The 17,009-nt window shown below is 49.3% G+C and overlaps 1 long non-coding RNA gene across 1 annotated transcript in view; it reads right to left on the bottom strand.

Annotated features, from left to right (window-relative positions):
* Positions 1-2,913: 2,913 nt before the first annotated feature.
* LOC113604468 (uncharacterized) overlaps positions 2,914-17,009 on the bottom strand; it is an 86,531-nt gene continuing 72,435 nt past the window's right edge. Inside the window, exons 2-3 of the long non-coding RNA XR_003426413.2 lie at positions 10,635-10,735; positions 2,914-4,652 (exon numbers count right to left, since the gene is read on the bottom strand). This is a non-coding gene — a long non-coding RNA (uncharacterized LOC113604468). The remainder of the gene's footprint in view (positions 4,653-10,634; positions 10,736-17,009) is intronic.

Raw genomic sequence — 17,009 nt, 5'->3', positions numbered from 1 at the left:
CTGAAAGCACCTTTTGAATAAGCAGCTTTTATTGAGGGAGCTGCTCTAATCCCTAAATGGCTTTATTGACCGAGAGGAGCTTCCTAGCAGGGGAGGGGGCGGGAAATGTGAACACGCTGTCAGGAATTGCTCCGCAGCGCCCTTGTCCCTGTGCTTTTAGATTCCAGACATGCTTCTTGTGGCTAATGGAACTTGCAGATCTCTAACCTCGGCTTCTACATTCCGTTCCCCTCCCCCACCGGTCTGGGAAGCCTGGCTTCTGGGTGTGCAGGAGGCTGAGGCTGCTGGATGCTGCAAGATGAGGAGTGAATCTCAGGGATGGTAAGCAAGAGAGCAGCTACAGCTCTGTGGGCTCTCTGGTGTAACTACCCCTGAGCACATAAAATGTGCCTATGAGTAAAGGGGGTACATAAAAGGACATAAAAGGGTGTGTGCACACACCCTTGGGAATAAGCATCAGTGTGTCTGTGTCTGTGCAACTGTGTATATCTCTCCCTACAGTTCCGAAGGAGGTCTCCAAACATTTGTACTCCTCTCCTCAGGTGGAGATGGGGGGCTGGCCTCAGCTGGGGAGTCATACTTTTTCAAGGACTAATGACTTTTACCTGAATGATAATGAACTGATGACACCTGGAGGCCCCTGGGCTCTGGAGGGAAGCCAGAGAAGAACAACTAGGGAAACAGGAGAGGTTGGCCAGGTTTGGGGGCTCAAGGATCTTGTCTCTCAGAAAGCCCACTCCAGCTCTGTTCAGATTTTAGAGAATGAGGGGCTGGAGACAAAGGAGGCCCAGGACATGTTAGAAACATCAATATTCCCAGTCTGGCCTGCATGTCTCTTCCTGAACCCTGCTTTCTCCCATTCTCTGCTTTGCGCTCAAGCTCAATCTCTCTCTCTCTCTCTCTCTCTCTCTCTCTCTCTCTCTCTCTCTCTCTCTCTCACCTTCCCAAAGCACTCACCTTGGCAATGGAACTGTGAAAGAGGAGGCTGGCTATTCCATTCTCCCAGGCTCAGCCTCTCTGACCCCCAAGCAAAGCCAAGTCCTGCCCAGAAATGGAGGAATGTGGCCACTCCTCAGTATCAGATGCACAGAATTCTGAGATGGACAGGTTCACATAAGCAGGCCCTGGAACACCAAAAACTGGAAAGCTGTCCCTTTGGACATGGAACCTGTCAAGGCTAATTGGCCCCAAGGATCTTTAATAATGGATTTAGGACCAGGTGAGTTGTCACTGGGGAAAGGACAGGAGAGTTCAGAAACTTGCAGAGCATCGACACTGGAGGGACCTGGATTACAAAGCAGAATCTCTTCTCATTGGTCAGAAAAGTGACACCCCCCTTCTAAAGGTTTCAAGTGGAGCAAAGGGGGCCGCTTTACTGGAAAGTTCCTATCCTACACTCTACTGCCACCAAGAGCAGCTATTTCTCCCCAGGCTGGACAGATAGAGCCCCCTTAGCACAGCCTGACACACAGTAAGTGTTCAATAAATATTAGCTGTTGTGAATAGCCACATAATTTCCGGATAGCAAGTCTCTAAGGCTGGTCCCTACAGAGAAGGCTGAACCTCTAGGACCCTGGGAGTCAGGAAGGGTGGAGGCCAGTGGAAAGCAGGTTTGGTGCCAAGATGCTCAGCTGGAAGACCAAGGAGTCTGGGACCCTGGCCTCCATCGTGGCCTCTCATTCCCCTGCCCTGGCCTCCCAGGACCTCTGTCCTCCCCTGCAGGGAGTCCTCCCTGTGTCCCAGGCAGGCCCAGTGACCTCTCGCTCAAGTCTGCAAATACATTCTTGGCGAGTCTTGGAAATGAAATTGTGCTCAACATTTGTATGGGGCTTTTCTGCCGCCCAGCCCTTTACAGACATTAGCTAATTGAATGGAGGAGCAGAAGGAGGAGGGCCTGGCCTCTGTAGTTGGGACTCTAGGCCCTCCTGACCTGAGCAGCTCCAGTCTCATTCCTCCCTCCTTCTTTCCCTTCAAGGTTGGACTTAGTTTAAAGGGGAAGCAACTCCTGGGGAGCTGGCCACTGAGGAAGAAAGCAAGGGAGGAGGGAATTTGGCAATATATCGAGTAGGTTGGTGTCTTCCTGAGGTCATCGTGTCCCACTGCCAGCCAGATCCAGCAACCGGCTGGGTCTGAAAGTGCAGTGATACATCTGCCATGAATGGGTCAGCCACCTTCTCCCCCTTTGGAGGAGGGCATGAGGACAGACAGACAGTACTTAGAGCCAGAGTAGATTGTCAGAGATCCTTCCCAGAGGGCTAAGGGATGCAGGGCACACAGATGTTCGGCCTGGTCTAGGGACAGGACAGGCCACTCAGACGACCTGGGAGTCACAAAACTGTACATCAGATCGTACCCTGGAGAGAAGCCCATAAACCTCTGCCCCCTCATTCCCTGTTCTTGCTTTCCCTGAGGGTTGGAGGGGAGCCATCCCAGTTTCAGTGGAATTTCTTGCACTGTCTACTCCCCACAGCAGACCCTACCTGTGCCAGAAGTAAAACCCATGAGGGAGCTGCCTTCCAGTGGACAGCAAGTCTATTCCCACCTGGGAAGGAGAGAAGGGGAGAGACAGAGAGAGAGAGAGAGAGAGAGAGAGAGATAAAGAGAGATAAAGAGGCACACAGAGATAGAGATAGAGATATTAATCCTGGACTAGGACAGAGGGAGAAAGACCAAGAGAGAAAGAGAGATCAGTTATAGAGACTGGCCAAATAAAGAGGCCATATTTCAGACTCAGACTATAGGAGAAAAGAAAGGAAGAGGCCCAAAACAGAGAGGGGGGCAAGGGGAGAAACAGTTCCACAGGTGACAATGGTGTCAAGATTAAGGATTTCTTGGCACAGCCAGAGGCAGCCCCATGTAGGAATCCCTTAGGAAGCCTAAGAGCTGCCAGAGGCCCCTGGAAGGAGAGCCACACCTCTGTCTCTCTCACCCAAGGACAGCATCTGCAGGTACCCACTTCAACTATGTGGCAGGTGTGCATTCGCCTCCTTGATCCCATCACAGGGACTACAAGCCTGAAGGCTTGGCCCCTTGTCCCATGGTGAGTATATCCAGGCCCCTCCCCAACGCCTAGGCCTGCTCCTGCCCACCCAGATCCCATCAGTCTGCCTGGGTTCTGACTAGGGAGTCAGGAGTACTGGAGGCCCCGCAAAGTCCAGCAGAGTAGGGCCTGACCTCCCCTTACCATAATTATCTGTCTCATAAAAATAGGCAGTGAACTTCATAAACCAATTAACATTTCAGGGCCAGGGTACAGGTGCAACCAGAAGTCCAAGCAGCTCTGTCTGACAACAGTGGGAACCAACTCCAAGGGCAGAGCAGCACAGGGCCATGCCAGTGAATGCTCCCCTCCGCCCCGCCCCCCACTCAGGCCCGGCCTCAAAAGCTACGAAGCTCCTGTGGAGGCAACAGAAGAGGCTGAGGTAAAACCCAAGGAAGGACTGTCTGTGTGGCTGGTAAGGGCAGCAAACACGGGGATAGATTCTTCCCTTTTGTGATTGGGCAGCCCAGCAGAGCTCGTTCCTCCTTCCACAGCCCTCTCTGGTTTTAGAAAGCCTCAAGAGCTTCCCAGCAAGTTACCAAGGCAACGACAGCCCAGCAGGATTCACAGTGACAATGGAGAGAAAGCAGACTGACAACAGCCCCACATCTCAGGGTGAGCAGGGAGGCAGAGGCTTTGGACCAGAGCAAACATCCTCTGCATCCCTGTTCAAGGAACTGTTTTCCTGCAGTTTGTGAGTTTACACGGCCCATTACCAGGTGGGTGAGAAGACGGCATTAAAGCTTCCCTCACTGCCCAGTGGGAAGGGGCGGTGTCTCTCCCACAGCTTCCCATAATGGCAGATTTTGTAGCTCATGGCCCAGCTCATAAGCCAGGGTACCTCTGCTTTTAAAGGCCAATGGGATTCTCTTCCATAACCTCCTGTCCTCGCCATGATGGCCTCCTTGGGAGGTTGCTAAGGAATTGTGGCTTCAGGCTGCTTTGGAATCACACAGAAGCGAGTTTGGCTCTTGGCTCGGTCACTTTCTGAAATCCAGTGACCTCAGGCAAGTCACTTCCCTCAGTCTGTTTCCTTAGCTGAAAATGGGGATAATATGATGAACTGTCAGGACTTGATATCATATATATATATAATATGCTTGCACAGGGCCTGGCACTGGATCAGTGTAAAAAACATTAAAGCTGTTAAATTTTTCTCATTCATAATACTATTTTAATTTTTATTATCATTAAGTGGGTGCCTAGTTTACTCATCTATAAAAGAGGGATCACAATTCAGTGACTCGTTTGAAGATTACACAAGGCAAAGCATGTGAAATGCTTAGACCAACACTTTATCTATAGAAAGTGCTCAATGAACAGGAGTTGTTATTTTTGATTCCTGTATCCCTCTTCCCCTAAAGCCTCAGATTATATATCAAGGAGCCATTACTGAGATGGCCCAAACTCCTAGTTCCTTAAGCAGTAGGGGCCTTGAAAATGAGGCTTCTGGAATCACAAGGGTTGGAGTGGTCCTTCCCAGTGGCCATGCCAGTGAATGCTCAACTTGCTTCTGGACCAGGAATGACTTTGACTTCTGCACTCCTTCATTTCCATCTCAGGAGCCTGAGCTTCTGTGTGATTAGCTGATGTCCAGCTAATGCCTAGCATCCTGCAGAAAAGGGGTAAAGGGTCATTTAGAATGGAAAAAGGTTTTATCTCCGCACAGAGGGTCAGATGCCAGGCTAGGGGAGGGGACATCAGAGAATGGATGAGAGGACCACGTGGGTGGGGCTACAATCCCTCTTAAAGGCATCTGTCTTTTGTCCATTGATCCAGCTGAGATCTCACTTCCGTGAGTTCTTGGATATGGCTGAGTCAACTGCAGACTGATAACCAAACTCTCAGATCTTCCTCCCTGACCAATATCAACGGCCTTCGGGGGCCAGTCACAATTCTGACCTTTGAGACCAATGAATAAGGCTAATTTGTGACGCAGTCTTCTTCCTGTCAGCCTGCTCCACACATCTGTGCCTCACTTATCCAACAGTGTGAATTGCACAGGTGGGTGTCCCAGGGGTCTCCAAGGTGTGCCACAAGCTAAAGGGTGGGCTAAGACTGCAAATGGAAGAACTTCACGTGAAATCTCAGAGAGCGTCCTAGTTGACAGAGTTGGGAGACATAGGGAAAGGGCTACATGCAAACTACAGATTTTGCTTCTCTGCAGACTTCCAATCAAAGAAGATCCCATCCCTAACCTCAACTGCCCTGGAGAGCTTGAGAGTGAATGACTCCATGGGGGTGGGGTGGAGCTGTGGGGTGGAGCTGCTCAGGACCCCTAAGATATTAAGGAAAGTGAAGTACTTCTCATGCTGGACCCAGCCAGGGCCCCCAAAACTGTCTTTGTCTTTCTCTTCCTCTTACCCCCTTCCTCCGTATCCTGGAAGACCTATTGCTTTAATGTTCACAGCACCCCCGAGGCCTTGTGGGATGAGGTGGGGCTCCTGCAGAGCCAGACTCTAGACAGAACCAGTGATTCTGGGTTCTGATGTTAGAAACCAGGTCTGAGGATGACTCAGTCATGTCCTTCCCCAGAATAAATTCACAGATTTGGGCCTGTGTCCTCAGCTCTGCTGGCAACAAAGCCTTTGTTTCCAGCCCAGAGATCCTATCTTCCACACCAGCCACCATGCCCTGGACTCTCCCCTCATTATTTGAACAGAGAAAACTTGGAGGTGCTAGAAGCTAAAGGCCAGGCTTTTCTTCTGGGGCTGTGTAACATGATACAGGTGTCACCCTCCCTGTGCCCATACATCAGTGCCCACACAGGCCCTGTTACTGGACAGGATGAACTCTTGAGGGCCAGTGGCTTTGGGATGACTAAGTAGGGATAATGAAGCCTGAGGGACACATGGAAAAGAAGCAGGAGCTTGGCCTTGGGAAGCTGCCCCCTTCCGAGGTTTCCCTGAGAAAAGTGGTTGCCCAGAAAGCCCCTGGTATGTCACCTTCAGGTCAGGAATGTACCACACCCCTGCTCAGCACTCCCTGCTTCACCCCACCTCTGACTCCTAGATATGTCCAAGAGGACAGATCTGAAAGAGAAAAAGGTTGTTTGTTTTGTTTCTGTTTTTTTTTTCTTCCCTTGATGAAGAACCTAGTAGGCAGGGCATGGGCAATAGCAACACAGATTAGGGGCACCTGGGTGGCTCAGTTGGTTAAGCGTCTGACTTCGGCTCAGGTCACGGTCTTGCAGTTGGTGAACTCCAGTCCCATGTCTGGCTCTGTGCCAACACAGCTCAAAGCCTGGAGCCTGCTTCAGATTCTGTGTCTCCCTCTCTCTCTGCCCCTCTCCCACTCGTGCTCTGTCTCTCTCTCTCTCTCTCTTTCTCTCAAAAATAAACATTAAAAAAAAATTTTTTTTAATTAAAAAAAAATGGCAACACAGATTAATCTTGAAGTCATTGAGAAGAAAATTCAGCCCCCCAAAGATGGCCAAACCAGAGGTGGCTTCTAGGGACTATCAAGAGGCCAGGAATTACACTGTTCCCAAACTGGGACCCACCTGGGCTTGGCCATGGTTCCTAGATGGAGATTTGCCCTACAAACTGACCTCCTAGGGGCAGTTTCCTTCCAGCCCAAGGAGTCTCAGGGACAAGCTAGAAAAGACTCTTTCTCAAGCCTCTCTCTCTGTCTGCCAAAAAAAGATTGCTTCCAGTTCCCAAAGGGCCTGCCCTGCTCACCCTCAGATTGACAAGTGGACAGACAAAATTTCCAGTGTTCTCAGATTCCAGGCTAAAGACAGCAGCCCAGAATCCTCTCCTTGGGATGACCCAGCAGCGCCCCCTGCTGTCTGACTTGGCTGAAGCCAGTTCAGGGCTAGAGGAAGGAAGGAGTGTTAAAGCAGATTATACTTGTCCCAACAGAAGGGGCCATGCTTTATGTTGCCTCCCCTATACAATGCCAGAGCCTGAATCAGAGCTAGAATTCCCGAGGGGCCACTGAGGAGAGGAATGAGCAGAGAGTTGTTGACCTGGGGGAAAGACACAATGGGGACCTGTAGGGTCCCCCCCTGCAGTGGCCTAGGCTAGGGCCTCTGGGCACATGCACAGTGCTCTGAGGAAGATGTCCAGTTTGCAGATGTTTCTGGCTTCAAGAGACAATTCATGTTCTGGAGCAAAATCAGTTGCCTCATCTGAGCCTCAAGAAAGAAAAGGCTGTGCCACACTCAGAGAATCATCTCAGTCAGTGTATGGCTGGACGGGGGGGGGGGGGGGGGGGGGTCTCTGTCAGCCTTGGGGAAGACAGGAGAGTTCTCCCCAACAACTCCCCCAGGTGCCAGTGTGACACATCCAAATTTACTATTGATTACACAGATCAATAGCTGTTTCCCAAAAGACCTCTGGCTCTATGTCTGTAAGCTCAGGAGAGACTTGAAGATTCTTCAGGTCTCTGTGGAGCTCCAACATTCTATGAGCCTATAGGATTCTACAGCCAATCCCTAGTGGTTGTTTTCTGTCCCAACCACACACTACTCCCTGCTCCCAGTTCTTTTTTTAATCTGATTTAAACCCATCTTGCTGCATCCTAAATAGTGGCAGCCAGGAGACAGGGGCTTCTTCCAACACTTCCCATTTTCAAGATCAGAGATGGAAAGACGGGGGAAAGAGACAGGACTTGGAGAAACTGACAAAAGAGGCAGAAGCAAGATTAAGGAGTGGAGAGATGACCAAGTAAGACCCAGCAAATATTTGAAAGAAACCAGTCACAGGCTGGCAAGGTGGGGAACAAGCCTCAACATTATGTCCAGTCATTCTCCCGCTAACATTTCATAGCTGCATCTCTGTGCACATGCGAAATGTAGGTGTAAGTGTACTCATGTGAATACTCACACACGCACTCACTCATGTACTCGCTCACCCTTAGATTGTGAGGAAGGCCTGGCTGAGTGTGGGGTCAGAGGGGGTAGCAGTCCTCTCTTGCCCCCACCTGCATAATTATCTTCCCCTCTTCTCATCCCCCCTGCCTCCCAGCCTCCAAGCCTTACAGCACTAGGTCTTTGTGCTTTCAAAAGAGCTCCCTGCCTGAATGCCACCTCCAGGAAGTGCTGAGGGGGAGGATGGGAATGGAAGGGAGGAGAGCTAGTTCTCTTCCTTCCAGAGCACCACCCCATCAAACATTCCCCCTCTACCTCCCCTCCTCTCCACCTCTTTCATAACTGCCAACAACAGCTGCAAAAACAGCCCTCCTCACCCTGAGCGGTGGACTGCAGGGGTTTGTCTACTTCCCAGGGCAGGAGACAGATGGGGGCTGGGGTGGGGGGGTCTGGAGTAGCAGCATTCTCCGCAATGCCAATACTCTCTGCCTCCCTTCCCCCCATAAATTAAAGAACAAAAGGGAAAGAAAGCACTCCCAGTCAATCCCTCAGACACTTTGCACTTTGTGGTCATCTCTGCGGCCCCAAATCCCTACCCAGCCTGCTACAACCCTGCCCTCCCAAGGTAGCCTTTATTCTCCAGACCTTGGAAAGTCACTCTAGGATATCTCGCCCAGAAAGACAGATCTGCTCTTGGAATGCAGGGAGACAGTGATGAATTCACCCACACACTAGCAACCTACTTCCATTAACTCTTATGTCCAAATAATTTCTTTAAATCACCAAGGATGAGGCTGGGAGAGGGGAAGGCAAGTCTGTGACATCAATCTTCAGTGGGGATTCCTCCTTCAAACCCAGCCAGAGCCAGGCAGGAGAAAAACCTAGCACACACAGACTCTGGGGCCTCCAGGGCAAAACAATGGAAATGAGACCTCAGCTCCTCACCTTACCCCCCCCCCCCCAAGGCCTTCCCTGATCTAAATTCTTCCCACCCATCCTCTCTACCTTGCATCCTTAGAAAAACAAAACAGATAGGGGCTCACGGTAATCCTTCCTGGAAGTTTCAGGGCTCTGGCTGCTCCTAGGCAGGATGGGGCTGCCTCCTAGGAGCATCCTGACCCCTCAGGCAGACAAGAGAGCATCTCCTGTATGACCAGTATCCTGGGGGATCCAAAGGGACAGGGCATGAGAAGAATAACTAAGATCTGTGCTGCAGTTCCCAGTTTATCACTCATTCTCAAATTACCCTACTTAATGCCTTTATTTTACAGAAAAGGAAGTGGACACCCAGAGGGGTCAATTTGCCAAAACTAGCAGCTAAAAAAGGGACAGATCCGAGTTAAGCACAAGTCTTCCAAGTCTACAGACGGCTTCAGGCAGATTATGTCCTGGTAGAAAAGGGAGCCAGGAAGCAGATGACATTTCAGTTGCTAAGTGTGCCTACCCTACCCTTGGCTCTAGAACACAGGATCATCAGCTCAGACCTACGATTCTAGCCCCTGCCCTGCTTATAATGCCTGCCTTGTGCAAGCCAGCCTCCAGCTGGGAGGTTCATATTTTGGGAATGGGCCAGATGGGGCCCCAAAGGCAGAGGGTCAGAAAAGAGAAATGCTGGCATTTCTCCAGGTCCCAGGAGCAGGAGAAAGGATGAGAGCTGGGCAGACTGGCCTGGGCAGGCCATGTGGGAAGGCTGGGCTGTGGGAAAAGCATACATACAAGTGGCCTGGCAGAAACATGGCTCTGCCCAATTGGTGACTTGAGCACTTGTTCTTTCATCCATTCTCCCCATTGCTTTCCAAACTGCCTGCTTCAGATGTGATTCTTTCCAAATGGCCCCCCCTCCCCTGATGAAGGGACTGGCATGTAGAGGGATGCTGTGGACTGATTCTAACATCATAGTCTTCTTCCAGCAGCAGCAGGCTGGAGAGCTGGCGGCCCAGACCACAACAGGAGCAGCTTGTGATGTTCTGTTCCAGCAGATTGGAGAGGGTTCCCCATGGCTCAGACCTGAGGCTGAGGAGCCAGGATGGAAATAGCGAAAAAGAGGAGGCTCCCAAGCTCTTGGCCAACCAGCTAGTTAACTGGTGGCCTGAAATACAGGCGCCTGTATGAGCTCTCCGTGCCTAGAAGGAGAAAAGTCAGCATTATCTATCCCTGTGATTCTGATGGCTATTGGGGCTCAGTGTTGGGGTTCCCATTAAAAATGTTCAGGGGTACCTGGGTGGCTGAGTCTGTTAAGCGTCTGACTGGGTCTCAGGTCATGATCTCATAACTTCTGAGTTCAGGCCTCACATCTGGCTCTGTGCTAACAGCTCAGAGCCTGGAGCCTGCTTCAGATTCTGTACCACAGTCTCTCTCTGCCCCTCCCCCACTTGCACTCTGTCTCTCTCTCTCTCTCTCTCTCCCTCTCCCTCTCTCTCTCACAAATAAATAAACATTAAAAAAAAAAGAAAGAAAGAAAAAAAATGTTTAATCTGTTTTAGCCCCTGAAGTTTGGAGAAATGAGGAGAGGGTGAACATGAAGTAGTCAATGGCACTTGCTGGCTCCCTTCATGCCTCTTAATAACGGAGACTTATGGGGCAGCTGAGCGGCCCAGTAGGTTGAGCGCCCAACTTCAGCTTAGATCATGATCTCGCGGTTCGTGAGTTTGAGCCCCACATTAGGCTCACTGCTGTCAGCACAGAGCCAGCTTCAGATTCTCCACCCCTCTCTCTCTGCCCCTCCCCCACTTGTGCTCTCTCAAAAATAAATAAAACATAAAAAAAATAATAGAGACCCACCTCCTGTTTCAAGTGCTTCATTGAAGGGGTGTGTGTTGACGGGCCGGGGGTGGTATCTTTGCCTCCTAGCATTTTATGGAGCTGCCAGTAGTTTGAGTTATCTAGTAGGACCAAAAACATCATGAGATGTCAAAGAGGAGCAAGAGAAAAATACTTTGAGAATGGATTCAAGTCATGGCCTCTTGGCTGGGATCTGGTCACCCTTAAATGAAGGTACTCCAAATATTCCTTCTGTAGATCAAAGCCACAGAACCCAAACTCTTCAAGAGTGGCTGTAGAAGAAGCAGCAATATAGAACCACAGAGTCTTAGAGTTAAATGATTCTCAGGGATCCCCTAGATTCTAGGCCAAAGGCCCTCATCATCTACGCGGTGACAGAACAAAATAAGGGCTTTTGGATTTTGAAGGGGGAAGGGGGTAATGCAGAAGAGAGACTTTCATTCATAGGGGTACTCAATGAATGCTGAATGAAGGCCCCTGGTGCAGGAATATGTTTCCAAAGGAGCCTATTATCCTCGAATATGAAGACAGAGAAGGCTGGAGTAGAACTGAGGAGTCTTGCTATTTCAGCTAACGTTATCAGAGGGCATACTATGGCATGTGTACCAAAATGGAGGCAGGAGGTTGGGTTACTATTACATGGGCTCCCAACATTGGCATGAATCATTCTCAGGACACCTCTGAGTCTATCTGGGCCTTGATCTTTGTCTAGACACTTCCTCTCCAGCTGAGGCTGGGAAGTTGGTGCAGACACTCACAGTGTCACTCTTCAGAGCCCTGCCATTAAGGAGCCTGATTAGCAGAACCCCATGCTGGGCAGCTAATGGGTTGGAGACATTAAGCATAAATGGTTTCCCAGACATTGGCATGAGCCAGAGCCCAGGAAGAAACAAATATTTTAATCTCAAAGAAACAGAAGTGTGGGAGGGGAGTTCCCTCTGCTTACTCCACATCAGTTGTTCTCCCAGCCTCCACCTGTAACAGTTTCTGCTATTCTCAGGTCTTGGGATTCCCTGTCTGAGGAGGGTGAATTTATGGCAGGAGGGGAACAGACCTTCACTCACCCCGACACATGGCAATGGAAGAAATTCTCAAAGATTTACAGGGAGGGAGATTCCTGGGTCTGACTTGGCCACAACCCTATTGGTCAGGAAATCCTTGAGTTAATCTTGTGATAACTCAAGGCCAATCTCTCTGTGGCTGGAGAATGGGGGGAAATGACTGGAACAGACAATCAGGGATGAGGCACCTTGTGACCCAAATTAGTTGCTCTAGTCCAGTGGTTCTCCCAACATGGTTGGGACCAGCAACATCAATATCATCTGAGAACTTGCCATAAATGTAAATTTTCAGTCTCTATCCCAGATCTACTGAATGAGTAAACTCTGGATGTGACAAGATTGTGTTAAAAAAAAATTTTTTTTAAGGTTTTATTTATTTTTGAGACAGAGAGAGACAGAGCATGAGCAGGGGAGGGGCAGAGAGAGAGGGAGACACAGAATCCAAAGCAGGCTCCAAGCTCCGAGCTGTCAGCACAGAGCCCGACACAGGGCTCGAACTCACAAACCGCGAGATCAGGACCTGAGCCAAAGTTGGACACTTAACTGACTGAGCCACCCAGGCACCCCGACAAGATTGTGTTAAAAAAACATTGTTTTAATAAGCCCTCCAAGTAGTTGCAATGTGTGTTTAAGTTTGAGAACCACTGCTTTTGGCTCTAGTTCAGATGGAAGGGGAATGTCAAGAGAAAGAAAAATTAGGAGAGGATGCAACAAGCAGCCTCATTAAAAGGGAAAAAAAATTCAATTCCCAGTGTGGAAAGCCAAACCTAGGCCACCTTCCTCTGATCTTCTTGGGCTGTAAATGTCATAGCAATGCCTAAGTGGCCCTGCACGAAGGAGTCTGGGGAAAATAACTAACCCTGATCCTTTGCATTTTGCCAAGGGCAGGAAAGGATAATGGACAATCATTTCATGTAATATATCTCCTACTCAACTTCTCTGAGCTACCTTTTCATCCAGCTGGGCCTCCTCAAGACTCTCATCCCTCCCCTCTATCTCCCTACCCTTCTGGTCACCCCATTCATCTCATGTCTCTTTCCTCATCCAATGAATGATAACTGCTTCAAACAGTTTCTTAAGCATATGAGTAGCGAGGCCCTATTCCACAGGGAGTAAGAGGAAAAAGCCCACCATAACCTACAACTATAACCTATAAGGGGGCAGCCTTTCTTCATACCCTCTTCTCTTTCCCCATTCAGGTCACACCAGTTCATGGTGCTGCCATAAAAAAAGAGAGGAGCCACTTTTTCCATGACTTTTTATACCATACCTGAATAGGTACCTTTAGACCTTGCAAAGAAAAAAAAAAAAAAAAAAAAAAGGACAAAACTTAGGCTCCTAACCAGTCTGTAAGTTTCCTGAGGGCCAGATCTGGCCTATAGCTTATTCTCCTTTTATATCTACCATACTAGATACCCTAACACACGAGATGCCTAATGAATATTTGATAAATTGAACTGAAGGAAGTGCCCAGAAGTAAGACACTAATGAGTCTCTGCTGCCACACTAGAAATACAAGAGAGATCAAGAAATGGGTCCTCTCTGAAATGATTAGGAAGGAAACCCTGTCCTGCCACCTTTCTGCCCAGGCACTGCTATCTTCATCCATTCACTCATTCAACAAGCACGTATAGCACACCTGCTCTATGTGGACCCTAGATCTCGTGTTCTAGTGGGGAGAAATAAATGCAAAGTAGGTAAACATATAATATTTCAGGTGGTGTCAACTGCCTTGGTAAAAACAAAGTAGTGTGAGGGGGCTAGGGGCAGTGGGAATTGGAGTCAAGAAAAGCTGCTGTGAGAGGCAGCATTTGAGCAGATACCAGAAGCGAGTGAAGCAGCTACACTGGCAGCTATCTGGGAGAAGAGTGCTCCAGGCAAAGGGAACAGCAACTGCCAAAGCCCTGAGGTGGGGGCATTTTGCAAGGAGTCAGCCTGGCAGGAGTGGAGTGAGCAAGGGGGAGATTGGCAGGAGATGAGATCAGAAAGAAATTGGTGCCTAGGGGCACTTGGGTGGCTCAGTCAGTAAAGCGGTTAAGCGTCCAAATTCGGCTCAGGTCATGATTTTGCAGTCTGAGTTAGAGTCCCGCGTCGGGCTCTGTGCTGACAGCTCAGAGCCTGGAGCCTGCTTAGGATTCTGTGTCCCCCTCTCTCTCTGCCCCTCCCCTGCTCGCACTGTCTCTTTCTCTCAAAAATAAACATTAAAAATTAAAAAAAAAAAAGAAGTTGGTGTTCAAATTTCATAGGGCCTTGCAGATAATAATAAGGATTTTAAATTTCATTATGAGAAAAAAAGTCATTAGAAAGTCCTGCACAGAGGAGTGACCTATTCTCATGGTACAGGACTATTTTGGTTGTTTTGAGGACAACCTACAGGGGGTAGAGCAAAAGCAGGGAAACTACTTAGGAAGCTATGGCAGAGCCTATACATTTTTGCCCCAAATTCATTCTCTTTCCACATTTTAGCTGAGCACAAGGCTTCTCACAAAGAGAACTACATTTCCCAACCCCTCATGCAGCTAAATGTGGCCATATGACAAAATGCTGGTTGATGGAATGTGAGCAGAGGGATAGGTGCAACTTTTGGGTCATGTTCTTAAAGGAAGAGGGCTGCCCTCCACTTCTTCCCTCTCCCCTCTCCACAGGCTGAAACCTCATGGGCACAATAGTGCCAGGTGGACCAGCTATCTTGTGCCACAAGATAGAAGTCACATGATGAAGATGACAGAGCCTCAAGCCCTGAGAAGCTACGGTCCCTGACAGTGTGGAAGGACTGTATCAACCTGGCTATTATGCACAGGTTCACACTGGAGAAAGAAGAAATCTTCTATCTTGTATAAAACCCTGTGTTTAGAGACCCTGAAACAGCCTAATCTATACTGAAACCAATTCAGAAGCGATTGCAATTGTCTAGGCAAGTAATGATGGTGGCTCTGATGAGGGTAAGAGTGGTGTATCTAGAGATTAGTGACGGGATTGTGGAGTAATTTAAAGGGCAGAACTTATACCATTTTCTGAGGAATTGGATAAGGGGGCACTGAAGGAAGAGAAGAACCAGGAATGACTTTGAAGTTTGAGGCCTGGTAGAATAGAGTTGCATTTATCACAAGGCAGAAGACTGGGGGACCAGTGAGTCTGAGAGGTCCATGAGTGACATTTACATGGAAATTTCAAGTAGCAGCTGGATATGAGTCTACAGTTCAGGGGAGAAGTAGGGGCTGAAGATAGTCATTTGGGATTCATCAACATACAGCTGGCTTTAATGCCCTGAGATAGATGTAATTACTTAGGGAGTGAGAGTGGATAAGGGAGAGTGCCAGGGTAGAGAGGGGTGGTGGTGGTGATGACAGTCCCAGGTCATCGTGCAGATGTGGAAGATGCTATGGAGCCAGCACAGGAGACCATGGAGGTAGGAGAACGGAGGTAGGAGAGGTGTCATGGAAGCCAAATGAAGAGGGTGTTTTAGGAAGGAACGAGCAACCATCCATGTCAAGGTGGCTGCCCAAAAGACTAAGAGATGACCATGACTGCTGAAATTGGCAACAGGGAAGTCATGGGTCACACTGACAAGAAAATTTTCAGACGAGCACTGAGGACAAGAGAGAGAGGAAGAACGGAAGTGAGACAACTCTGAATTCCTGGCAGGTAGAAATCATCCCAGCAACGTAACTTCCACCCTTCCTATCACAGTTGCAAACATTCTGAAGTACATGAGGACCCCTAGCAACCCTACCCAGCTCTCCCTCCCCACATGTCTGAATGACCCTCCTGTCTCTCATCTCCCAGAGTCCCCAGGTTCTGGAGCCTAGGCCTCCCTCAGCTCTGCCTCTGCCCTGCCGGCTCCCAAGGCTGCTCTCAAGGACTGCCTGGGCAAGCTAGGCAGCCAGGCCTGACTCTCTTGGATCATAATTAGTGCTGCTGCTGAGGATGTTTGGCCCCTGTGGAATAGCAACCTGGGAAATTCTGATACTTCCAATTTTCCCCCTCAGTGCTTTCCCCGATACAATTTCCCAGCCAGAGCCTGTGCTCCAGCCCTGGGCCCTGGCTGCCTGCTCATCAGGGAGAGTTAAGACAGTGCCCTGGATGCCATTCCAGAGGGCTTAATCAGATAGCTGAAGCCATCTCCTGGCCATTATCACAGCATCATCATATTAACACAGGCACCAACTTTGGGGGAGGTAGAGGTGGGGGTTTCTGTGAGGAAGGGGTGGGGGCAGCTCCACAGAGCACACAATGAGTATCGCTAGTGATGTGATCAGAAAACTGATGGCTAGGAGAAAGAAGGCCTCCCAGAAGAGCTCTGGAATTTCCAGCAGAGATTCACTCTTTCCTGGCAAGGAGACTCCCTCCTCGGTGCTCCTCTATCTAGAGAGAGAGCCTCAGCAGTCAGAGCTCTGGACACTGCCCCATGGCCCAGCATCCCCAGGCGGGGCCTGCTCAAATCTCTGACCCAGCTCCGCTCTGCCCCAGCAGCCTCAAGAACTGGCCTCTTGCCCTGGGAAGCGCTCAGCTCAAAACAGTCCTATCTCCCAGGTCTGGACACTTTATTTCAGGGCGTCAGGCTCTCTAGGGCAGGGGGCTGGGCAGGCGGAGGGGAGCATGCCTCAGGGCCTTGGTAGAGAGCTAATGAGTTGCCTTGGATTAAGGGCACTGGGATTAATTGGACCTTGGCTTCTGCTACAGAGGATAAAGACAGAAACTAGCATTTATAAGGCCCTGCTACATGGGAGATCAACATAAAGTCTTTATTCTTTCATGTAAAAAACATATAACATAAAACTTGCCATTTTTAAGCATGCAGTTCTGAGGCATTAAGTGCATTCATGTTGTGCAACCATCACCACCATTCCTCTCTAGAACTTTTTTGTCTTCCCCAACTAAAATTCTGTGTCCATTAAACACTAACTCCCCTTGATGTAGGGTCTTACATATTTATCTCTGGTAATCCTTACTGTGGAATAAGAATTATCTCCATTTTTACCCATGAGGACACTGAGGAAAAGTAGTGCTGCTTTTCCCAAGCACAGACAGGCAAGGAGAAGACTTGAATCCTAGTCTGCGCAGTCCGAATGTGTGCCTTCTGTGCTTCCCAACCTGAGCTGCCCAGGATGGGAATGGCATCACTTAGTGATGTCACTGATGACTAGTGACTTCATACATGATGTCACACACCAAACTATGGCTGGCAGTGCGAGGGCTTCTAGCCCGTGTGGTTTGTACTTCTCAAAGCAAGGTCAGGCACTATTCATCAGTCTTTTGATGACCTCACAGCACCCAGCAGGAGAGGGTCTCTGACATGTCCTTCTTTAAATTG

This window comes from Acinonyx jubatus, chromosome A1 (assembly GCF_027475565.1).
Source record: "Acinonyx jubatus isolate Ajub_Pintada_27869175 chromosome A1, VMU_Ajub_asm_v1.0, whole genome shotgun sequence".
Classification (NCBI taxonomy): domain Eukaryota; kingdom Metazoa; phylum Chordata; class Mammalia; order Carnivora; family Felidae; genus Acinonyx; species Acinonyx jubatus.
Note: the sequence above shows the minus strand (reverse complement) of the source record. Positions and strands in the feature narration are given on the sequence as shown.